Source organism: Macaca fascicularis, chromosome 10, assembly GCF_037993035.2.
Source record: "Macaca fascicularis isolate 582-1 chromosome 10, T2T-MFA8v1.1".
Lineage (NCBI taxonomy): Eukaryota > Metazoa > Chordata > Mammalia > Primates > Cercopithecidae > Macaca > Macaca fascicularis.
The window spans coordinates 130,291-155,040 of NC_088384.1; the positions used below are offsets into that span (position 1 = coordinate 130,291).

General features: G+C 47.2%; 1 protein-coding gene and 2 long non-coding RNA genes across 5 annotated transcripts in view; 2 read left to right on the plus strand and 1 right to left on the minus strand.

Annotated features, from left to right (window-relative positions):
- LOC135965229 (disco-interacting protein 2 homolog C-like) overlaps window positions 1–24,750 on the minus strand; it is a 279,948-nt gene that overhangs the window by 37,597 nt on the left and 217,601 nt on the right. The gene's annotated exons all lie outside the window — the stretch shown is intronic.
- Window positions 1–24,750, plus strand: part of LOC135965233 (uncharacterized) — an 85,748-nt gene that overhangs the window by 28,592 nt on the left and 32,406 nt on the right. The window contains exon 3 of one of the 3 annotated variants that reach the window (XR_012418489.1): window positions 7,440–7,566. The exons of 1 other annotated variant lie outside the window; for it this stretch is intronic. This is a non-coding gene — a long non-coding RNA (uncharacterized lncRNA). Of the gene's footprint in view, window positions 1–1,315; window positions 1,451–7,439; window positions 7,567–24,750 lie in introns of those variants that run through there. One more of the 3 variants, XR_012418487.1, reaches the window with a different exon arrangement.
- On the plus strand, window positions 9,165–11,450 carry LOC135965235 (uncharacterized). Its single transcript, XR_010578180.2, has 2 exons — window positions 9,165–9,713; window positions 9,801–11,450. It is a non-coding gene; the product is annotated as an uncharacterized lncRNA (long non-coding RNA).

Sequence of the window (24,750 nt, forward strand, 5' to 3'; positions counted from 1 at the left end):
TGATTACAGCCACACTGACTCTCACACATACTCTCAGGCCTTGTTACCAACACACAGAACCATTTTCTTAAGTTGAAACCCAGTAGCAGAACCTGAAGCCATGTGAACGGTTCCTCCGATCTTACACTTGGAATTCACTTTTTATTACTATGTCTGCTAATTAGGAAGCATATCAATTATACAGAAATCTGAGAATGTAAAATTATACGTTTATAACAGAAAAACCTTATTTAATAGCCCAGAACACATGGCTATGTTTTTCCCTCATGCCCCACCACTGTTTTCTTTGCTTGAAATGGGAAATGACACTTGAATGCGGTTTTCTAGCCACTGTTAGACTGGCATAGTTCTTCAGAGACAGAGGATGTAAAGCACATGGAGAATTTGTTTGTGGAATGTGATTTCCCGGTCGCCTCATTCAGGCTGCCGCCGCCTTCCCCTGTGGCCGCCTGCATCGTGGGACGTCTGAGAAGGTCCCTGTTTCATCCTCTGGAAATTCTGAAAAGGAAGGAGAGGAGGAGGGGCATGCAGGGTGTGGTGCATTTGTGTTGGTCCTTCCAGCTTTTATTTGGAGTCTCGGCTACCTTGGTGGTTCCTGCCTTTATGTCCCTAGCTCGTGGCTTCGTCCTTGTGTCTAACTCACAGGCAGACAGATGGAAAGGGAAGTTGTATTCAGCCAAACAGCTTGATCTTATTCTCAAGGCTTAAATCGACTGGGTATTTGGAGACTTCTGTGCAAATGGGCATTTTTGGTTTTTAAACACCATGTCTTATTTGTACTTGAAATGGGGTAACTGGTTCTCTTGGAAAAAATATAGGCATAAAGCTGGTTCTTTAAAAAAAAAAAAAAAAAAAAAAGGGAGTGGGTGTGAGAGAGAGTGGCTTAGAAATTACACCAGTAATGGTCGGGAGTGGTGGCTTATGCCTGTAATTCCAGCACTTTGAGAGAAGGAGGCAGGTGGATCCCCTGAGGTTAGGAGTTCGAGACCAGCCTGGTGAACATGGTGAAACCCCGTCTGTACTGAAAATATGAAAATTAGCCGGGCATGGTGGCAGGCACCTGTAATCCCAGCTACTTGGGAGGCTGAGGCAGGAGAATCACTTGTACCCAGGAGGCAGAGGTTGCAGGGAGCCAAGATCGCACCATTGCACTCCACCCTGGGCGACAGAGCAGAAACTCCATCTCAAAATAGAAAAAAAACCAAAAAACTAAACAAAACAAAAACCCGGTAATGAAAACCTGATTGCATCATCTGTGATGGAGATGGCGGATTATTTCATTTTTAGTGACAAGATGAATTGGATATGTTTGCAGTATTGATTTGACAAGGGAAATGGTGAGAACCAAATGTGCCGCTCAGCTTGGGCCTCACCGTTGGCAGAAGACCGTGGCGGGCAACAGACTGGAGACTCGGAGACCGAGGGGAGAATTCTCACGCCTTGACGCTGGTGCAGTGTGTGCTTCTGGACTCCTGCTGGAGGGAGCTGCCCCTTTGCCTTTCAGGCTTTGGTGCAGTGGAGACCTTAGGACCTGCCCCTCCTGGCACACCTGTGGGTGTGGCGAGCAGTGCCAGGGCTGAGGCACAGGTGCTGAGCCCGGAACGTGGGACAGGAGAGGCTGCACACGCCGGCAGGCGTCTGCTCCAGCAGCCGGGGGTTTCCGCAAGGGGGCGGGGCGTTGGTTTTCCTCCTTGAATTTGGGTAGAGAGGGTGTCGTGGGGTGCTGTGTCTGCACTTGTGTTGCTCTGAGGTCAAGTTGTGGCCCCGAGTCCCTGTCCCTCTGCCAAAGTGAGGGTTTGCCCATTTTCAGGTCAGATTTCCCTTGGGTCCGGGTCTCTAGGAGTGGGGCGCATTCCAAGGGGGCGTGAGCACGGTGGACGCTCGTGGGACTCTTCCTCTCCCCTCAGCTCCTGGGCTGTGTGTGAAGAGCTGCCCAGCGGAATCACCCTCCTGCCTGGTGTTTCATTCACCAGAAATCGTTCTCACTGTGGACTCTTGAGTGAAATGTAATCCAGGAATGGAACGTGCTGTTGCTAGATGCCACACACAGCATCAGGAGCTTAGTTGGGGATTATATGATCTTACCCCACACCTTAAAAGTAAAGACTATGGTTGTTAGGTCTCTGAGCCCAAGCAAAGCCATTGCGTCGCCTGTGACTTGCACGTATATACGCCCAGATGGCCTGAAGTAACTGAAGAATCACAAAAGTGCAAATGCCTTGCCTGGACTTAACTGATAACATTCTACCAGAAATAAGTGAAAATGGCCGGTCCTTGCCTTAAGCGATGATTTTTTGTGTGTGTGTGAAATTCCTTTTCCTGGCTCATCCTGGCTCAAAAAGCTCCCCCACTGAGCACTTTGTGACCCCCACTCCTGCCCGCCAGAGAACAACCCCCATTTGACTGTAATATTCCTTTACCTATCCAAATCCTATAAAACGGCCCCACACTTAGCTCCCTTCGCTGACTCTTTGGACTCAGCCCGCCTGCACCCAGGTGAAATAAACAGCCATGTTGCGCTCACAAACCCTGTTTGGTGGTCTCTTCACACGGGCGTGCATGACAATAGTTAAGGGGATATTGAAGTCTTTGGCAGCTCCAAGAGCTTTTTCAGTTTGTGTCGGGCCATTGTAGGCAGAAGGAAATGCTTGCTTAGAGAATCTTACAGAAATGTTTGGTGCAGTGCCATTAACTCGTGGAATAAATGTGTAACTTTCCATGGCAGACCTCTGGAAAGAGACGCACTTTGAGTGCACCCTGGCCTGCTTGCTACAAGAATCGGCCGTGTCACCCCGCTGTCCGTGGGTCTGCAGGTGTGCGTGGTCCATTGCCCTGCACTGTGGCCATGGAAGGGAAGATGATCTGGAATGCTGGCGACAGTTATCGGTGCGTGTTGATGTGTGCTGCTTTCTACAGGGGAGAACATTTCTGTTTAATAAACATCTCATCACGATGATGACTGCAAGATATTTGAGTCTCATTCAATAGTGTTTCTGGGTTCCTTCTGTTTTTAATCTGCTTTCTAGCACTAGGCAAGTGAAGACATGGAAAGTAAAAACCCATGGAACTTGTAGAGACATGGTGTTGTGTAGGAGCAGACTGTAGCCTCTGGCTCTGTTTAAAGATTGTAGTAAACCTCTTACCTGGCATAGTCAGGGTGTAAATTATCTTGTTTAATCGAAATGTGTATGAGTCAAAGCTGGCGCCTGCATTGTTGATGAAATACCAGATTTTAAGGGAACATGTCAATGTGCCGTAAGATACCAACAAAGTTCCTCACTGAGGTTCGGCGCGGGTTCGGAGGAGCTGGGCCTTAGGTCACCAGGGTCGTCTCTGGGAGCAGATGCTCAGTGTGGGCATTAGTCACTTAGCCTTTCCAGAGCCGAGGAGCAGCTCTCTGTGGTGGTTTTTGGAATCTGTATTTTGAGTCAGTTTGTCCCACTTGACTCGAAGTTGCCGCGCGATTTCAGACCTTTGCCTCCACCGTGCGCTCGTTTTCTTGTCCCCTGATAACTGCCTCGGTTGCCCCGGCCTGACATTTGAGCCTCGTCGTTCATGGACACAGGTTCCGTGGTGGGGCAAAGGCCGCGACTCCGGCTTGCACAGTTCTGTGACTCTCACCATGGCTTATCACATCACTCCCGGGATCTCCCGTTTAGAGGAAGAGTGTCCCTTTCCTGCAGGCCCTGTGTGGTGTGGAAACCACCCCTACCTACCTTTCTCCTGTTTGAACTGTACCGTGAAGCTGTATCTGTTCTAGTCAACCGTCAGAATTTAAGGAACAGTGATTTATGTAACTTATCACACGCTTCTGAGCAATTCTTTATGAATTTCGTTCTGTTGTGAAATTATTGCAGTTTTCATGGCTATGCTGGTCTCATGTTGTGGCCCTTGAAATGAATTCCCTTCCCCATTGTGTGTTAAGGTTGTGCCTGGAAGCTGTTGAGGCCTCACCTCTGCTTAGGGCAGTGGCTTTGCTCTCCTGACAACAGGAAGAATCTTATTTAGAGCACTTCTAATGTAGTTTTTGCTTCCAGACAGAGTTACTTTTTTTCACAGAGACAGCCACTAAAGTCATAAATTATGCTCAGGATGCACACACATGGGTCAGCTGACAGAGTGGAGTCCAGAACAGATCCAAAGATGCAAAAGCAGTTCAGTGGAATTTGAGTCTTTTCAACAAATGGTGCTGGAATTATGGGACAGCCATATGCAAAAGAGTGAAAACAGGGAGAAATTTCTGTATGAAAATTAAGGTGCACCATAGCCCTGAATGTAAAATACCAAACTACAAAACCTGCAGAACAAAGGGAAATTGTGGAGACCTAGGGTGAGAGCTCTTAGCCATACCATGATCCATAATCAAGGAAGAAAACAAGTAGGTAAGACTCATCAAAATTAAACTTCTAATATAAAAGACACCCCTAGGGAATTGAAGAGACACATTTTCGATAGACGGGGAGAAGATGTCTACAAACCATGCAGCCGGCAAAGGACTCGTATCCAGAATGCACAGGACTCCCACGGCTCATGACAGAGAACAAACCACCTGACTTAAAAGCGGAAGAGACCTGAACAGATGCTTCGCTGAGAAGGACGGGAGGATGGCCCGAAAGCATCTGAAATGACCTTCAGCATGACTGGTTGCACCGAGATGTGCACCGAAGCCGCAGTGAATTTGTTCACACCCCTGCTGGAGCGCCTGACTAAGGTCTTCCGACAGCCCCAGGTGCTGGTGAGGACAGGCAGTCGGGACTCCTGTGCGATGCTGGGGTTCAGCACGGTGCAGACAGCTTGGCGGTTTCTTACAAAACTGAACTCACACAAACGTGGGTCCCAGTGACCCCAATCCTGGGTATTTACCCTAGAGAAACAGAATCTGATGTTTAAGAAAAACTGTGCCCAGATGTTAATAGCGCTGTCTATAGTTGTCCAAAACAGGTTACAATGTGCCACAGCCATATGTGGAATAATAAATACCCAGCAGCCCCGAGGCCTGGCTGTTGATCACAGGACACCCTGGGTGCACCTCCAAGCACAATGCCCAGGAAATTGTGATTTTGCGAGTGTTTTGCCACAACGCTCGCAAAAGATAGACCTGAGTCATGGGAGGACACGGAGAGGGTGGTTGCTGAGAATGGGAGGGTATGCTTATGAGGCCCCGTGAGTGGGTTTGGGGCTGTTGGACTGTTCTGCTTGTGTGATGATGATTATGGGAATATTTGTGCCGAAATTCACAGAACTGAACACTGTCCACTTTACAGTAATTTTTAAAAAGTGGTAATATGCTCATTTTCGGTACTGTTTTTAATAGAAGATGGAGTTTGCAGATGATTTGTCAGGGCAAGCCTGTCTCAAGAGTTTGTAGACGACTCGTTAGGGGCCTGTCTCAGGGCCATTGGGTTGGGTTGGGTTGGGTTGGGTTGGGTTGGGTTGGGTTGGAAAAGCCTTCTCTGTTGTGGGCAGTAGTACGGGGCATGGAAAGGATATTGCCAAGGAAACACGTAGAATCCTTTGAGGAAACGTGTATTTCTAACTTCCTATAAGATAGAATTGGAAATTGTAATGGTTTTGTTTTCTAGAGTCTTGGTAGAATAGGGAAGACAGTGTAATAAAAGCTAATTTTGAAATGAAGAATTTTAAAGATTTTCAACAGCAATAGCTCTAGGAAGTCACCCTGGAAATGTTTTTAAAGATGTTCAATAGCAATAGCTCTAGGAAGAGTCACCCTGGAGTTGCTTCTTGAGTATTGGTTTCCTGGCTGTGTATCTTCCGACTTTCATTTTTAAGTTTTGCTGTGAGTTGGGGATGTGTGGGAATAGCCATCCCGGCCCTGCAGGGGGGTGCATGTGCCCCGAGGCCTGAGGCACTGTTTCAACCTAGCTTGCAACATGGGGACTCTTGTCAGTGGCTGGAGTAAGAGTACCAGCCTGGCAGGCTGGGGGGAGCCCCAGGGTGGTCTGGGCACTGTCCTCCCTGCCTGCAGGATGGCAGCTGGAGGAGCTCGAAGGCTGCCTGCCTGGTGGCTGTCAGCGCAGCAGCCCCTCCTGGCCGTGGAGCAATCTTTGGGTCCATGAGTCTCTGCACCGGGACTTGCCTCCTGGGACCTCCGCCACTGTCCTGAGGGCCCTGGTGCCACTTTCCCGGTGGGACCCAAGCCTCAGGCAGCTGCGACCCCAGATTCGGTTGCTTTCCCTGCCGGCTCATTCCAGCACGAGTGCTCACCTCACTCAATGTAGAGCCTCAGGTTCCTTCAAGATCCCCAGAGATGGAATCTCCCAGTTTAACAAGACAGTTGGTGACAAGATTTGAGCGGCACTGATTTAACTCAGCTTCCAGAGTTTAAGTTCCCAAGACACAGTCCTGCTCCTTCCCTGGCCTCATCCTGTGTGGCTGGTGTCGATGCGGGGTTTCCGGAGGCTGGGGCTGTGGCAGGTCAGCAGCAGGGGGATGGCTCATTATTGATCGCTCAATGCCTTGAGGATAACTAGGATTAATGACCTTTATAGGGCTGTAGGTTTGGAGTATATATATATGTGTGTGTATATATATACATATTTTAACGAGGTGGACACGGTTATCACTGCATTTTTCTGACATGAAACTTGGAGAGCAGAGGGTTTAGGAAACTCCTGAAGCCACACTGTCAGCGGGACTCGGGCGGTCTGGCCTTAGACCCTGCACTGTTTGCCCCTCACCACGCTGTCAGCAGACCCGGGTGGTCTGGCCTTAGAACTCACGCTGGTCGCCCCTCCTTGCCACGTTGTGGGGTTTTTCCTGTTTCTGGGCAGCATTTGATAGCTTGTGAAACAAGACCAAGACTTACTATGAGTGGATTTGCCATTATCTGAGATCCAGAACGTTTCCTGGACCTGGCGTTGCCGATGTCACGTAAGGGAAGGTAAAAACATTTTCATTGTGGTCACTGGGGCTCCTGAAATGGTATTTTTCCCAGTGAAAGTTTACTCATAAAAGTCTTTTAACTCAATACTATGTGAACAGGAAGAAATGTGTTGGGCTCTAGTTAAATGTCTCAGAGCCGCAGAAGTAAATGAGGGCACCTTCCGAGCACAGCCTCCCGGAGGAGGCCAAGGACGTTTGTCTGGAGGGTTTGCCATGAAGCAGGACTTGGACAGGGCTGGTCTGCCTAGGGAGGCCTCTGCCATGATGTAGGTTAGTTGAAGTAGTTGACGGGTGGTGGCTTGAGGTCGGTGGTCCCCGAGGAAGCCCCTAGCAAGGCCGGTTTCCGTGGGATGGAAAACTGCCGTTCAGTGGCTGTAATCCTGGCTTCACGGGTCTGACATACAATCCTGCCCTTGGATACTTGGATCCCAGACAGGTCAGATGGCCCTGAAAGGACATTCGGACTGTGATGGCTGCACCCATTCTCAGCATCTGTAGGGTCTCCTATGTATGTCTGTGTTTCCATTTTCTTTCAGCACAATTTCTCCCAGTGAAGTCGTGAGAAATAGAAGGAAAGGTGGAATGAAGATGTGATTGAGGAAAGTGTGGTGTGGTCTTCGACCTTATTTTGCCTTGGTTGGTGCTCAAGAACTCCACCTGACCTCAGAGCTGAGCGTTTCTGCCAGGAAGTCCTGCCTTTTATGCTACCTCGAGGCCTGTTGAGACACTCCAAGAAGCTTCGTTAACAAATTGCCTTTTCCTTTTACAGCAGTTGGATATATTTGCAGCAAAACAAAGGAATAACCCCCCAATATGGTGATGAAATGCATTTAAGTATAGATAGCATTCAGTCTTGAAGGGCCTGGGATTTTAATCATCTTTGGGTCATGTAACAAGTGGTGTTGGTGATTAAAATCTCCTGACAGCTTTGTTCTGCCACGTTCCTCAGTTTTGAATGATGATCTTCCTGGTGTTGTACCTTGGGAGGGGCGTTTGTGTCAGTAGAGAGCAGAGTGGTGGTTCCCAGAGGCTGCGAAAGGACAGAGGTGAGGCCCCTGAAGGACACTGGTCTTCCTGGTTTAGGGGTTTGGGGCTCAGCCACCTTCCTGTGTCCGTGTAAATTATACCCAGGATCATTTTCACTCGCCCCACTTTAGTTGAGTATTGGAGCTTCAGGATATGTGTGCCCACGTCACCTGGGCCGTGATCCTGGAGTTGGGTGAGACTGATTCCCTGGGTTTATAGAATTACTCTGGGATTATTGAAAACAGAAGCACTTGAGGCATTCATAATGCTATTTCCTGAACGTAATTTATGTTCAGTTCTTCAGAAACATTTATCTGAGGAAGCATCTATAATTTTTGTTTTCTGCCACTCAGTGCTAGAAAGAATTGTGCAACACTCAAGTGAGTGGCATTATTCCTCTCCCTCCACCATGCAAGCAAGATTAAAGGTAACTCTGGCTCCCCTCAATCTTCTCATCTGCAGGGTGCCTGGCATGGCAGTGTGCTGCCTTCCGTCTTCTTTTTGGGGAGAATCAGTTGTGTTTGTGTGTACTGCTCAGCTCAGCCTCGTGCAGTTGTGTGGGTGAGGAGCTTGGATGCTAGGTGACCCTCCCAGGCCTGCCTCCCACCTCCCTAGGCCTTGTTCTAAACTGACAGATAAACAGTGTGTTTTGGAAGAGGACAGCAGCAGGGCAGGAGAGAGTTTGTTCAGACTTTCTCCTCGCACTGACGTTTGAGCCTTCATCCAGCCTGGGCACTTTTACAGAGCTGCGTTTGTGTGTTGCAAACCATTCCCTCCCAGTAACCGTGCTTTCAGAGGTTTGGAAATGTGACTTAACTCATCTTCAATTTAAAGCATACTATCAAATTTTAGTGTTGAAACTGATGTATTTTATGGCCTTTATTTGATTTCTCTTGATTTTTTTTCCCATATGAGACAGGGCATCTTAAGGGACACAGCCTGGTGTTGGCCGCCTTTCCTAAGGATGGAAGTGAATTCTGAAAGCCCTTTATGTAGGCAGCGAAGGCCTCTTTTATTTTGGCCTAGTCAGGTATATAATTCTTTTTCTCTTTGGTTTTTTTGAGACAGGCAAAAAAACCTTTTTGTTTCCCAGGCAGTGGTGTGAGCACAGCTTACTACAGCCTCAACCTCCCAGGCTCAAGTGATCTTCCTGCCTCAGTCTCCTGAGTAGCCAGGACCCACAGGCACATGTTCCATGTGTCCCCATGCCTGACTTAGTTTTGTATTTTTTGTAGAGATGGAGTTTTGCAATGTTGCCCAGGCTGGACTTGAACTCCTGGACTTAAGCAGTCCAGCTGTCTCAGCCACCCAAAGTACTGAGATCACAGGCATGAGCCACCGTGCCTGGCCAAGTGTGTTTCTAATTTCAAAATTAAGAGGACACCCATCCAGTTAATTACATCTCTATTGGAACATGCTGCTTATAGTGCATTAGGAAAAATCATCCAGAACTCGGAAAAGGAGCTGGACAGACACAGCCCTTCGAGGTTGTCTGATGAACCCCTGGGGTCTTTAACTACCTGGAGGGATGTACCATGTCAGACTCACTGTTGACCGGCTGAAGCCCAGGTTTCATGAGGTTATGTGTCAGCTTGTAGTACTTTCTCTGGCAGAGATACGAGTGACTTCTGCTCAGTGACAGGCTCATCTCAGGGACTTCATGGCCTGAGGGACGGCAGCCTGTTTGAGCTGATCGAGCAATCTCGCACTACCCTTATTTTCTGAAACGCCTATGAGTGACTTCTCACACGGTCTTTGAAGCGGCTTCATGCCCGCGCTCCTTGGTAATGATTGAATGCTTTTTTTGACCCCTCATCCCTTTCTTTGGGGTGTTCCAGTCTCAGTTCTCATGATGTGTTCTGCTTCTGCAGGAATTTCTGAAGCTGCTGACTGTAGAAAGCACTGAGGAGGCTGTGCTCCCACCCCTGTGAGCCTTCCAGGCATCATCCTCTCCCCTTGGTGAGGCAGCGTCCATGACACACCGAGGAGGCTGTGCTCCTGTCCCCCGTGAGCTTTCCAGGCATCCTCGTCTCCCCTCCAGGAGGACAGGAGGAACCTTTCAAACCCTTCTTAAACTTGTTTTCATGTCTTTGTTTTAACAGTTTTCTTTGCATCGTCTCCCTTATCCAGAAGTGAGGGTGAACGCTGAGTTATTCACGGGAGTCAAGAAACCACACGCAGCCCAAAGTGACGTTTGTTTCCCTGAAATGATTTGTGTGTGTTCACCTTAAAATGCAACTCAGTAAAACAGGTGTGTTTTGAGGAATGACTTTAAATTACCTAGGTAAAAATGTGACAGTTAAATTTCATCATCTGTGTGGGTGTCCACAACCCCCTTCTGTGATTGCGTGTGAGTTTGTGACTTGTGGTTATTTTTGAAGAAAGAAAATCTGTTGTTGAGGACTTCAGATGGTGTGCTGGGATTGTGTAGGGTGGACATCGGGGGCTTCAGTGTGTGGCTTCCTTGAAGAGGTTCAAATTAAGGCTGAGAGTCCCCACTCCAAAATGCTCCAAAACCTGAAACATTCTGAGCTTCCTCATGACACTCGAAGGAAATGCTCTTTAGAGCACTCTGGATTTCAGGCTGGGGATGGTCAACTGGAAAGTGAAATATTGCAAGACCCTTCTGGCCCCAGGAGCTTGGATAAGGACATGGAGGGGGCCTGTGCCAGGTATCCCTGGAGTGCAAGGCAGCCTGGGCTCTGTGAACTGGTTTTTTGTAGGAGCCACAGAAGGGAAAAGAGGGTCAAAGTGGCCACGCCTGGCTCCTGAGAAGGCTGGACCAGAAGGAGGTGGATGCGGAGGACAGCAGTTGAGTCCCCAGCATCCGGGACTCCTGTCCCTGGTGGAGTTGAGAGCCTCCTCTAGTTGTGACCTCTCCGCTGTCAGCAGCCACTGAGGCCTGAAGGGAGAGGGGGCTGAGGAGAGGAGGAAGGATAGGCCTGCTTCTGGAGAGGGCCAGCATCGGCCTGTGCTAGCCTCGTTTGTTACTCCTGCGTCCAGTGTGCACGGCCGTGCCTCGTGGTGTAGCGGTTCCCGGGATGCACAGCGCTCTTGTCTGCAGTAACGTCTTTGTCTCCGACCCTTGGAGGCAAGTTACCTTTTTCTCCAGTGAAAAGAGGTAGAAAATCTTACAGAAATGCATTTGCTCTAATGTCTGTTTTCCAATAAGACATGGTCGCTTAGGCTAAATCTTTGTGAGGTCAAGACAGGAGGATCACTTGAGGCCAAGGGGTTGAAGACCAGCCTGGACATCATAGCAAGACCCCATCTGTATAACAGAAGTTAGCTGAGTGTGGTGGTGCGTGCCTGTGGTCCCTGGTACTCTGGAGGCTGAGGTGGGAAGATCACTTAAGGCTACAGTGAGCTGCTATTGCTCCACTGTACTCCAATCTTGGCGACAGAGCCAAGACCCTGTCTCAGAAAGAAAAGTTAAAAAAAATCCAGAAATGTCATTTTCTTTTAAAATCATCCCAAAAGAAAAATCGTTTTTTTCTAAGAATGTAAAGGGTAACTGATACGATTCTTTCCTTGCATTGTTTCTCCTTTTCGAATATTTACAGTAGTCCGTCCACATCGTCTCTCATCTCATTACAAAGCAGCAGGTGTCTTTGAGGTTAGTGGTGTTTCTCTGTGTCGCACCTTGGAGAACAGCCAGCATGAAACCTCTTACCACGATCGTGCACATCGTTTGTAGTCCCAATTAAAATCCTCTCCAGAGACGCCTGTGCTGCTTATTATAGCAGAACTTTGGTTGTGCTGAAATGTGCATTCAGCTAATGGTTTTAAGTTCATATCTGAGATGATGCTGTATAATTCCTGAAGCATATGGGATCAGTAATGATTGAAGATAATTCTGGCTGATGTCATTTGGAGGATATTTTTCACTTCAAGTTAAAACTTCCTTCGCGATAGTCATTTTGGGATTCATTTAACTATGTGCTTTATTTCATAGCTCAAATTTTCATTAGTCATTTCATACCATAGGATTTTGAAAGCAGATTTGGCAAAACCTTTCTAACAAAATGTTTGCTTATGATGTCCCAAGGAACAGCACTCAGAATTGCTGGTAACTGTGGTACATTTTAAGGCTGACGATAGAAGTCACTTGAATGGTAAGGGCTGCTTTGTGAGGCAGATGGGGTTTGAATCCCGACCCTCCTGATATGCAAGCCCTGACCGTGGCCTTCTCTCCTCTCCCCTGGGAGATGGGAAGGTGCCAGCATCTACCTCACAGGCCGTCCTGAGAACCTGGGACTAAGGGCTTGTGTTCCTCTTGCAGGTGGCACAGACGTGGGGGCTTGACGATACACACACTGCAGGCTGCCAGTGTCAGGGTAATCCAGTTTTAGTCATAAAGGTGGGATTTGCTTTGCTCCCCGGCAGACCAGGTGCGGTGCTGCTGTTGTAGCAGGTGTGTGGATCCTCTTGGGTGGTCCTCAGGTGGACAAGGAGTCACCGATTCTGATTCCCAGTGTTAGATGTGAGGGGACCATGGACCTCATGTGTTCAGAGGGGAGGAGTAAAAAGCTTCCCTTGTATTTCCAGAACTGTCTATCCCAGGAATACCAAACCACTGGCTTTCACCTGACGCTGTCGTAGGTGACACTGTCTGGAAATGAGGACTCATGTTCCGCATCCTTGAGCCAGTACCCGTCTCCCTCCAGGGCCGTGGCCCATCCCTCCTCATTTCGCTGGGTTGCCAGCCTGGGGATCTGTAAGCCCAGTGACGTCTCCGGTCTCGGCCCCCACTCCCCGTGGGGATAGGAGGTGGCTTCAGGAGGCTGGTGATGAATGCCTGAATGAAGCCGACTTGTGACTGCAGTTCTGTCTAAGGGCCTCCCCGGGTGTTAGATGTCAGTAAATGACACCTGTGTGTGGATCTCATGTGATGAGAGAAACAGTGGGGGAAACCAAAGCTTGTGGAGTCTACAGGTTCTGAACTTGGAGGTGTGTGCACCTGTGTACTTGGTGAGGGGTGTGACGTCCGGAATGAGTGTGCACGTGTGTCACGTTTGTGCATGTGTGGTTGAGTGTATTTAGCAGGTGTGGGTGGAGTGAGCATGTTCATGTGTGTCGTATGTATTTGAGGGTGTGTGTGGAGTGTGTACACGCATCATATTTGGTGAGTGTATTTGAGGGTGTGTATGGAGTACATACATGCGTTTGCGTGTATACTATTGGGTGAAGCGGTGGCATGTGTGGAGTAAGCATGCACACGTGTATGCTGTGTGTGGGGTTTCTAAGTGGTCCTCCCCTGAGCCTGCTCCTGGGCCCTGCTGTCCTGGCAGCTTTACAGTTTGGTGCGTCTTTGATTCTGGAAGATTCTGGAACCAAATTCTGAAGCTGTGATCACAAACTTGCAGCCCTGGAGGACGCTGGCTCGTGGAGCCGGCACGAGGGTCTCTGTGCTGGCCTCTCCCTGGGCTCTGTCCACAGAAGAGCATGTCCGATGATTGAGCTGTGCGGGTCTGTGGCTCCCCAGCCTCGAGTCAGCCCTCGGTTCTGTCCCACCTCTGTTTTTCTTGCTGAGGGGCTCCGGGAAGTGGTGCCTGGGATGGCGTTTTCACCCTGGGGTTGCTTCGCCAGCTGCCCAGGTGCTGGCTGCCTGAGCCCTGCTGCCGTCCTGGGTGGACGGGGCTGTCGCGGGGACATCCCTGAGCACCCGCGGGAAGGCAGGTTTAGGAAGTGCCAGAGGTGAGTGGCTTCCTCTCACACTTGATTTTCTGGAAAGTTCTGGGTCTCCTGTTTTTCCCTAAGGGAAGTTAGAAACTGAGTTTCTCTTGAGGGGAACGTCTTTGCAGAGTCTGCTGTTTGAATGTTCCCCAGGTGTGGAATACTCGGGGCCATATGTGTTTGGGAACATCCGTGTCCTGAGCGAATTCAGTAAGGAATGGAGAGAGGCCTCCTCTCAGCTTGGCCTCTGTTTCCAGCTTGTTGAGGGTTGACGGCTGCTGGTATCCCAGGGAGAGTTAAACACTGGGCGGTGTGGGATGGGAATGTTTGCTCTGACAAGGACAGTGGGAAAGCATCTAAACAAACGTCGCTGTTCTCCGGGCTCCTCGGGGTCGAGCTTGTTTTGTGGTGTTGAGGGAAAGCTACCCTTGTTCCTGTTCCTCACCATTTGACAGGTGTCCAGGACACGTTTCTCTGGATAGGTGATGCGCGTGAGTGGGGGTCAGGTCACAGGCTCCGAGGTTATTTGGGACCTGTCAACTGATTTCCTGAACACGCAAGTGCTTGGTAAAGATGTTCCTGATTAGCTAAAACATTTCAAGAGGACGTGATAGCTGGTGGTTGTTTAAAGACTATCACAATTTTCCTGTTACTTTTTAAATGCCTGTTGAATAAGGGAGGATTCACGTATTTTTATTTTCCTGTCTGCATACTTGATATTTTGTTTTTTGTTTTTCATGTGGGTGTGCAGTTAACAGGAATTAGAAGCAGTCTCAGCTCTGGGGAGATTTCATGGCCGCCTCAGTCAGTGCTGAAGGGAGGCAGGGATTCGGGGGCTACCTCCTCCACAGGAAGGACACCAAGGGCCAGAGGTCAGCAATCTCAGTGAGGTCACAAAGACGGGAACACCCAGCACCCTGGCCCATGTGCCTCTCCTTCACCTTTGTCTCTGCTCAAAGCTGCTCTCCTGGGTCATCACTGGTGATCTCTAGGTGCGTGCTTGCTTCTTGCAGAAGTGGTGTCTGGCTGTGGTCAGTGTGGGCCCTCAGGACTTCCCTGTTTTTGGCTCACATCAATATTGGGCAGTGGTGTATGTTTGCTTTGGAGTGGTAGATCCGGTGGATTTTGGCTTTGCCAACTCCTTTAATACCTGTTCTCCTAGGTGCTGGGACCCTCTCCTAAGCCGTCTGTTCTCCTAGGTGCTGGAGCCCTATCATAAGCTGCATGTTCTCCTAGGTGTTGTGACCCTTTCATTAGCTGTGTGTTCTGCTAGGCGCTGGGACCCTATCGTAAACTGCTTGTGAGAGATCTCGGAGGTGCTCCTTATGAGGATCCGCTGCCTGACCTGAGGTGGAACAGTTGCAATTCAAAACCACCCCCCAGAAAAATTGTCTTCCATGAAACCCATCCCTGGTGCCAAAAAGGCTGGGGGACAGCTGGCCTAACGCGGGCTAAGATGTCAGTAGATTTTTGGACTTGGGCCTCAGTTGAAGAGGATTAGATTTTGAAAGGTGGGGTTTGAAGGCTTCTAAAGGGCAGGTTTTCATCTCCAGTGGGGCCTGGCCAGAACTGGGTAGAACTGACCCAGAAGCTGACAACTAGTCAGGCTGGCTCACTGCCTGTGTCCTGTGTGTGCAGCCTTGCTGTTTATTCAATTGTCTGGTGGTGGTGTGGATTCCATTCACAGCCTCAGAGTAGTGGAAGCCATTACTTCAAGGCTGACCTTATTTATCAAAAAGACATGAAAATCATTTAGTATAAATCTTCCAGATACCTGTATCCTTTCTTTTCCCAGAGGCTTTTAAGTATTGCAACTTAAAAATCTTCAAAAATATCTTTAAAGGAAAACCTCTAAATATATTTTTGATGAGCACCCTTGAGAGCTTTAATATGTGAAGTAAATTCCCTTGACTTTTGTATTCCTAGAAACTCGTTCAAGTTTGCAGATGACTTTGTATTTTGTCAACAGTGGCCACTGGTTGGTGACCATCACACCTGCCGTGTATCATTTAGAAAGTTAGATGTGGATGTATTAACTTTTCAGACACACAAACACATGGGCTGTTTGTTTTTGGTTTTGATTTTTTTGGTTTTTTTTCTCCCCCCAGCTGAATTCAAGAAAGGGAAACAAGCAGACAGAGTAAGTACCAGAAAGCGTCTAAGTGGCTGGGTGGGGGATCCTCCTATGGTGTTGGATTGTGTTCTGCCAGTTATCGCTACTCGAAAAGCTGACCCTGAAACGGCTGGCATTGTCCTCACCCTGGGACATTCGTCTGTCTCACCAGAAAATGAAGAATCTGCCAGAGTACTGTGAGTCAAATTCAGTCAGAAATCGATTAACTAAGAGGCTTTGTCTCAAAGGCCAAAACATGAGGACACATTTTTAATTTTTAAGGAGTGCTTCCTTGTGAGTCAGTTCTGACGTGTACTGCATTAGGAAACCTCTGAACTTCCACGGTCAGGCCCAGAACTCTGAGGGAAAGTGGTTGTGCCCTTCCCACTGTTTTTGTCACTAGCTGTATTGATTTCCTTAAAACCCTTTTTATATGAGTTCTATTATAGTTTGAAAAAAATTCACTTAGGTAGAACTGGAAGCGTTTGCGCCGTGTTAATACTCATGACCCGTTCTTGGTCTCGGTATATGTGTACTGTATAAATGTACATGTGTGTATGTGGTGTACACATACTACGTGTATTTCCACTGTGCATGTATTTACAGTGTATAGGTATGTACACTACATTTGTGTCCTACACACGTGCATGCTGTAGGCATGCATGTACATGTGTATATGTGTGTATGGGGATGATTATATGCACACTAGTTGGACACCTATCTGTTCTACATGTGTACATACATGCATGTATTTAATGCCATATACATACCTGTGTACGTGCACCATGTGGGTATGTGCACATTATTTCTGCAGATGTATATATACATATGTGCACACAAGCATGCATGTACACTATGCACACTGAATAAACTTCTGGATATGTACACAATAATACGTATACATGCTGCATATGTATGTACACTATTGCATATGTGTATACGTTTTATATGTTAGTGTACTGATGTACATTGTATACATGTGCATATGTGTACACTGCGCATGTGTATGCATGCTGTAGTGCACTTACGTACATTGGATAAGAATGTATGTTATATGCATGTGTATACATATAGCAAATAGCATACCTGTGTACATACGGATGTGCATGTGTATGCCATATGCATGTACATACAGGTTATAGTATACCTGTGTACACTGTATGCATATAGACGTGTGTACATGCTCTGCATGTACATACATGTTAGCATACCTATGTACATTTGCTATATGGATGTGTGTATGCTCTATGCTTGTACACACGTAGTGAACTTGTTTGTACACTATATATATTTGGATGTGTGTACACTCTATGCATGTACCCTACATGGATCTGGATGTGTGTGCACTCTGTACGCACATAGTGCACTTATGTACACTCTACGTATTCGGATGTGTGTACGCTCTATGCAGGTACACGTGTTACAGTGTGCCATATACGTACACTATGTGGATGTAAATGTGTGTGTGCTCTATGGCACCAGGAATAGGGCTCCCGCAGGGATCCAAGAACGCACCATCTCGCTGGCACCGGAGCGTGTAGGATGAAAACAGTTGTTTGTTACAACCTATTTGAAATTTGGCAGGTTACTCTACCCTTCGCAACGATTTAGGAACAGTCACTTCATTGATGTGTGTGTTCCTGAAATCATAAACAGCTCTGTGAGGTGTGTCTCATCCTCAGACGAGAGAGGGAACCGAAACAACAATGACTCGGTCACTTAAGTGAGGTAGAACTAACATAGCAGCTGTCTAGCTTTCTGTATTGTAACTTTGTCAGCAGCTCAATGAGAAATCGGCACTCATCAGGAAATGTGTCCACTTTCTACTGTTCTTTATTCGTGGCGTATTAACTGCCTCGTGTTATTCCTCACGATGTAGCAAAATCCCTCCTAGAGTTGTGAATATAAACAGTTCATGACAAATGTAGTATCTTCTTTGTTAACACTGAAAACGATATGTAAGTTCATCTTTAGATATTGTTTGGAAGGATGAGAAGGAAGATGTTTAGGACAAAAGAATAGAGAGCTTTCAAGTAAACAGGGAAAATAAGGACTTTGTGCAAAATATTTCCAAATTTGAAATTTGAGAATACTAAATCTCACATCTAAGATCATAGGTAGTTTTTATTTTGGGGGGGGGGTTAAAATTAGTACTTGGTGTTCCATGCCTTTGGGAATTTCAGTCCTGATGGAGGATTGCAAGAATAATCTGATTTTTCAGAACAGAAGGACAGTCTGTCTCAAAGGTAAATTCCAGGTTCTACCATAGAGAAATAGAAATTGCTCTCAACTTTCTGTAAGGTTCTTCAGTTCTTTCCTCTTCTGTGGTTAAAAAACCATCTCTGGGTTTAGTCTCAGCCAAGTTCCTCTTATGAGTTTGCCTTACATTTCACACAGCTGTTGAGAGTCTTCATCATTCGTAGTTAACTTTTTAAAAGCAAAACCTTGTACTAGTTAGATCTGGGCACCTTGAAGGCAGGGGTTTGTTTTATATTTTTAATAAGCAGCAGGGTGATGGCAGGGCTAGGGCCCTTCATCCCATCATGCATTCCTCTGAGCTTTCAGAGCTCTCACTGCATGCTGAGTGGTGTTGGCTGTTTAGGGTTTAAATAGGATAGACGAGGCTCTGCGACTTGGGACGCTCTTACCACCTTCATAGAGAGCTTGGTGACAGTTTAGCATGACAGTTTGTGCCCGTGCTGTGTATACTTTGTTACAGCCTCACAAAAAGGGTATTGATTTAAACATGACTAATTTCTTCATGTTTATTTTTGCCTTTATTCCTAGTTACAGTCCTGATAATTTTTCTTCCTTTAAAATCTTGCTAATGGCTAGTGAATTAGTGATAAACTGTATTTACGTGTTCTCTAAATCTAGCGATTTAATTGGAGGTCATTCTTCTTGTACCATGTGTCAGTGCTATGTCAGGATGGCTCAGTTTTACATTGTCAAAGGATTAACTACAGCAGGATGCAGCCTTACTGGAAATTGCTCGTTTATGAAATACAGGCACTTTATTTTTTGTTATACTCGAGGTGTGTTCCAATGTAAACATTTTGAGCCGTGTTAGAAGGATATACAAGATTGTAATGAAGAAAGCAGCAACTTGATCAAGTACTAGCTAATGAATTTTATGTTTTAAGTATATGGACTGTTGGACCTTGGCAATCAGTTCTCATCTTGACCTTTTATTGTTTTATTAGAATCTTGCTCTGTCACCCAGGCTGGAAGGGTGGAGCCCAGGAGTACGATCTCCATTCGCTGCATCCTCTACATCACAGGTTCAAGCGATTCTTATGCCTCAGCCTCCCTAGTAGCTGGGGTTACAGGGTGTGTGCCACCATGTCTGGATAAATTATTGTTAGTAGAGATGGGGTTTTGCCATGTTGGCCAGGCTGGTCTGCAACTCCTGACCTCAAGTGATCCACCCACCTCAGCTTCCCAAAGTGCTGGGATTACAGGTCTGAGCCACCATCGCTGGCCTGACCTTCTGTTCTAATATTGGTTATTCAGTCTCGATGATAGCACCCGGTTGTATTAACTTGGGGTAGAAAGCACAATTGCAATGAATCTGGTTGTGTATATACGTGCTGACTTAGCGTTCATGGCAGCACTGTGAGGTGGGCATTGTTCCTGAAGGAAGGCCGATGGGCAAGTCGGGGCTTAGATACGGGACTTGTGGGCACTCACTGCTGTCCCATGGCTGAGATCAGGCCTGTCTGTCGCCTGTACCCTGAACTCTAAACACACAAACGAGCAACTGTCAAGAGTCGGTGCTCGAGTGTGATGTGGCCTGTGGTGTTTGCCTCGCAGCGCTGCTTTGGCTCGGGGTAACAGGGCAACAGCTCCCTCCCTCGTGCGGCTGCCTGGGAGTCCCAGGAGAACCCACTGATACCGTTTATAAATGCCGGACATTGAGCGTTCTCCTTGGTACCAGCACATCTGGAATTGGACAGCTCGGTTAGATTCTCGGCCAGCAAACCTGTACAAGAGTGTGTGAACTCTGCGTTTGCTTCGCCCGGACAAAGGTGAATTCCCGGTCACTACTGGATGGCAACAGGTGTGGCCTCAGGAGCAGCACGGAGACAGGCACCCGGGTGCAGGAAGAGCATCTGCAAGAGGGGGTGGGGAAGGTGACAGACGCACGTGCGAGTTTAGCTGTTACCGTGGGTGGGGGGTGGTTGGGTAAGACCAGATTTTCTCATTGTTGCCCCTTTCTGAAAAGGACCCTGAATTGACTTCTCTGTGGCTCCTCGCGCCTCCTTGTCAGGTTGGAGGAGACTGCTCCCCTGGCTCAGGCCCTGCTTGCGGCATCACGGAAGCTGCTGTTGCTTGCCCTGCCCTCCCTGTGACGTCCTCTGTGCTGTTGTCCGGGAACAGTTCTACCGAGCAAGCTTGGACTCTGCTCCCTTCTGCTCTTGGATTTCGTGTCTGGAAGGCTTGTGTTCTTTCCTGATTTTTGATGATGCTGAGCTATGTTTTTGCAAGGATCACGCGTGCCTATAGCAGGGAGAATCCCCTTTGCAATTTTAACATCTTGACGCTCTCAAGCAGAGCTTGCTATCGAAGTTGACAGCCTCCTGTGTTTTTATTTTGGCAGAAACTGAATTTCAGTCCTAGGACAGCTTCAGCACATTTCATCCATCCTAGCTCTTCTCTCTCACTGCTCCCCTCGTGTGTGGCAGAAATCATATGCCCTGAAGTTTACCAGTCCCTTCATTTGAAAATCAGTTAATGTATGTGATCCTCATGAGAATTTTACTTTTTATAAAAGCAATCGCAAAGACTGGGTTTTGCGAAACCAGTGTTTTATGTGTATATTAATTGCACTCACAATAAGCTTTGTCTTCTAAATATTTCATGTTTCAGATTAGCCCTGGAATCATGCCCTGGAGTAGTTTTGCTTTTCCGCTTTTATTTTTCGCTAAGGTAAAGTTGAGAACATTGTGATATTAGATGTAGTGAGTCCTTTTAGTTTCTTCTATGTCTGTTTTCCTTTAAGCCAGAACCAGCAGACTGATACCAGTTTGTGAGCACCTGGCATCTCCCAGGCCTTTCCTGGGTCTTCCCTCCGCTGTCTTGTGGACAGAACAGTCATTGGTGGAAGATGAACTTGAGAATCTGTGTGTGGAATTAAGTAAATGTCATAGCTCTCTTCTGTGACAAACTGAATGACATTAAGCCCAGTAAATTGTAACAGCAGACTTTGCACATACAAAGCATTGAACACCAGGAAGGTAACCAGGCTGCGATGTTTCTGGTCCTGCACAAGACCTCCGGTATCACAGCGCATTTAACATACTGGCAGCATTGAGTGTTTGAAAATGTTGTGTATGTACCATGTCCGTGATTTTCGAGGGCCTGGATAAACACCTCTGGTTATCGCAATCTTTATCAATGGGAGCTTAAGGTTAGTACTGGGGCAGACTGTGTTTTAAAGAATTAAGGTGTCTCGAGTATGTTTCAGTTTTCCCATGAAGAAGAAACATGTCAGCTGTTCTTTCCTGGACTGTGGCTATCACAGTGCCCCACCACGGTCAGTCACATGTTTACTTCCCCTCCATTTAACCGGGCTGGGCTTGGGCCAGAGTACTTCGGTTGTCAAATGTCATATGAGGCTGAGGAACTGTCTTCTGCTTCATCATTAGCTTATGGAAACACTGTTTTCCAAAGCATACTCTCCTTTATCATTTGTGTTTATATAAAATAATGGAATGGTTATTTTAACTGTGCAGTTTCCTATGTTTGGTTATTTAATTGCGGAAAGATAATGGTTTTATTTTGCTAAAATCTGTGCTAGGAATTGTGCAAAATCTTTGTGAAATGCCCAGTTTACTAGCTTAAGTTATAGATCTTTGTATAGAAAAGAAAAAGCTTATTGCTACAAGGAGCATTGTCTTTATCGATGCAAAAAGCTTTAAACTTATTGGCCGTGTAGTAGGTAAAAATGCATCAGAATGTGACGAAAATTGAGAAAAGCATTGAAGTTTTAAAATCTGCTCTGCAGTTTTCTTCAACTCCCTTGCAAGATACTTAATTTGAATAAAAGACAGAATAAAGTGTTCCCACTGAGGAAAGTGGCAGGAGGACTGTTTAGAATGTGTTCTGAATCTGAGCAGTCCTGCCACACTCGTCTGTGATGTGGTGGTGTCCATGGTGTCACTTTTACAGAACTTTAAGAATGCCTCTGTGAATAAAATACATTTTATTCTTAGTATTTCTGTTTTGAGTTTTGAGGTGTGTAAAACATGTTAATGGTTTCTTTCCCTTACAGAATTTGCTTGTTCTTTTTTTTTTAAAAATGCCTACAAGACTCTGAAGCACATTAATCGCTTAAAAAGGAAAGAAAAAAAAAAGGGCCAGGCGTGATGGCTCACGCCTGTAATCCCAGCGCTTTGGGAGGCCGAGGCGGGCGGATTGCTTGAGCCTCGGAACTCGAGACCCAGGGAACCAGCCTGGGCAACCTGGTGAAATCCCATCTCTACGGAAAACACACAAATTAGCTGGGCATGATGGCTGCACACCTGTAGTCCCGGCTACTCCAGAGGCTGAAGAGAATCGCTTGAGCCTGGGAGGCGGACCTTGCAGTGAGTGGAGATCACGCCCCTGCTGTCAAGCCTTGACAGAGTTGGGACCCTGTCTGAAAAACAGCAACGTTCATAACGTATGGGTGAACTGCCCGGCTGCTCTGTCTAGAGTAGAATAAATCTAATTATGTTTTTGCCTTTTATTAGCATTGAAATTTTCTTAATTATCCCTTTGTTTTCATTACATTGTAGCAATATATTGCCGCTTAGAGTCTGGAACAAGTAGGCTTCTCTGGATCAGGTTCTTACTGGATGGCTAAAACTTAGAATGATTTTTCCCTTCCTTGGATGTGACTTATAGAACTTTGCCTTTTGAGGTGATGTGCTGCATTTGATAGCGGACACAGGAATGCCCGAAGAATTCACTTACAGGGCTAAAGTATACGTGTTTTGTAGTGTTTCCCTCCTAGAATGAAAACGGTACCTCTCATTTGTGGGTCGATGATGCTATTTGCTGAAAACTTTTAAAATTTTATTTATTTTATTTTTTTCAGACGGAGTCTTGCTCTGTCGCCGAGGCTGGAGTGCAGTGGTGTGATCTTAGCTCTCTGCAAACTCCGCCTCCTGGCTTCACGCCATTCTCCTGCCTCAGCCTCCCGAGTACGTGGGACTACAGGTGCCCGCCAGCACGCCTGGCTAATTTTTTGTATTTTTGGTAGAGACGGGGGTTTCATCGTGTTAGCCAGGATGGTCTCGATCGCCTGACCTTGTGATCTGCCTGCCTCCTCCTCCCAAAGTTCTGGGATTACAAGCATAAGCCGCCGCCCCCGGCCAAATACATGTTTGTTTACTGCCTCAGTCCTCCGTTGGGTAGCCCTGTTCTTCGTCGGATATTCAGGGAGCGGGGGCATCTTGAGTCTTGAAAGGTGTGCTCTGCGAGATGGGAATCTTCCGGCTGCTTATTTAGGGAATCCTGCCGGCTGTCATTTACTGGAGAGCGCAGTTTCCTGGCTGCCCTGGTCTTTGAGGGGAGGGAGACTGAGGGGTCATTTTCCCACCTGGACCAATGTGTTTATTAAACCTGGTTTGTGTATCATTTGGATCTTTTTATGAAGGAAAAGCTACATCTGTGACTTTCAGATGAGTGGAAGTCATGTTAAAAAAATAAATATAAATATAAATATAAATATAAATATAAATATATATATATATATATATATATATATATATATGCTACTATGGAGAAGTTTTGTCCTTGTGACCTGTGAATACAGTCACAGGAGAGCAGAATGTTCACGGTGTGGGTGCTTACAGTGTACATGCAGAGTCACATTCTTCACTAGTATTACGTTAAAAGGTGACAAATAAGAGAAAAATATTTTGCTCATTACAACGTCGGTAAGAAGCTGGCAGCACTCTTGTTTTTGGAGGGGTGTGAAGGGAATATTGAGAAAGTGTCATCAACATTAGACTCGCCCACTCTGCAAATCCTGTGCCAGCTGGAGTGAGGACCCCGTGATGGAAAGATGCACCCCTCTGCCCGGAAGGAGTTGAATCTTTGTAGCGCTCAGGACGCATGGTTCATCTCTATATAAAGGCAGAGTGTGAAACGCCGTGGAGGCTGAGAGAAGCGATGTGGTTAGCAAGTATGAGTGAGACGTTTGGGGCTTGTTAGCACCTGGCGTGTGTGCAGCAAGCTTTGCTATCTGCACATGTGTGATCCTTAGAACACTGGCGTCTGGAACCGTGGGGGCTGTCGAGGGCCCCAGCTCCCGGCGGGCTGAGGAGTTCCCTGTTACCACCAGGATAACCGTGATTTTGAAGGCTGTCACTCAATCCCAAGTCCTGGAAGGGGCTCCTTTCAGAGAGGAAAACACCCCTAGAGCCTCGGGCAGAATTCAGTGATTTTTCTTATAATGTTGCTTAGATTTCGCAAACATGAAACCAAGAACATATTTCAGAATGCTTATGGTTCTTCTGTAACCATGGAAACAAAGTAAGTTGCAGTCGATGGACAGTTTGCGGAAGCTGAACTGCCTACATCGTGAGCACGGCGCTCTCCCTACCGCCCTGGGCCTTGCTCCGGTTTGCTGGGGAGGCTTTGCAGGGCCTCTTGGCTGGGATACCTCTGTCATGTCCCATGTTGCTACCCCTGGTCACAGCCATACTGCTGGGCACCTGCGCCGTGAGGTCACTGAGTGGACACGGAGCCGCGGGGCAGCAGCTGGTCAGGAGGTGGCATCCACATGGTCCGAAACAGGTTTCTGTTCATTAAGAATGATCATTGCCATAGAAACAGAGTGAAAGAAAACTCTACTGACCTGAGAATGCGTCCGCTGAGTTGCATAGGGAAGTGCAGTGAGGAAGGTGAGGGCTGAAAGGAAATGAGGGAGGGAGAGGAAAGGAGAGAAGGGAAGCGAAAGGGGGAGGGCGGATGGGAGTGAAGAGGGAGATGGAGGAGGAAGAAGAGAGAGGGCGGTGGGCAGGAGCCTGGGAAATGTGTCC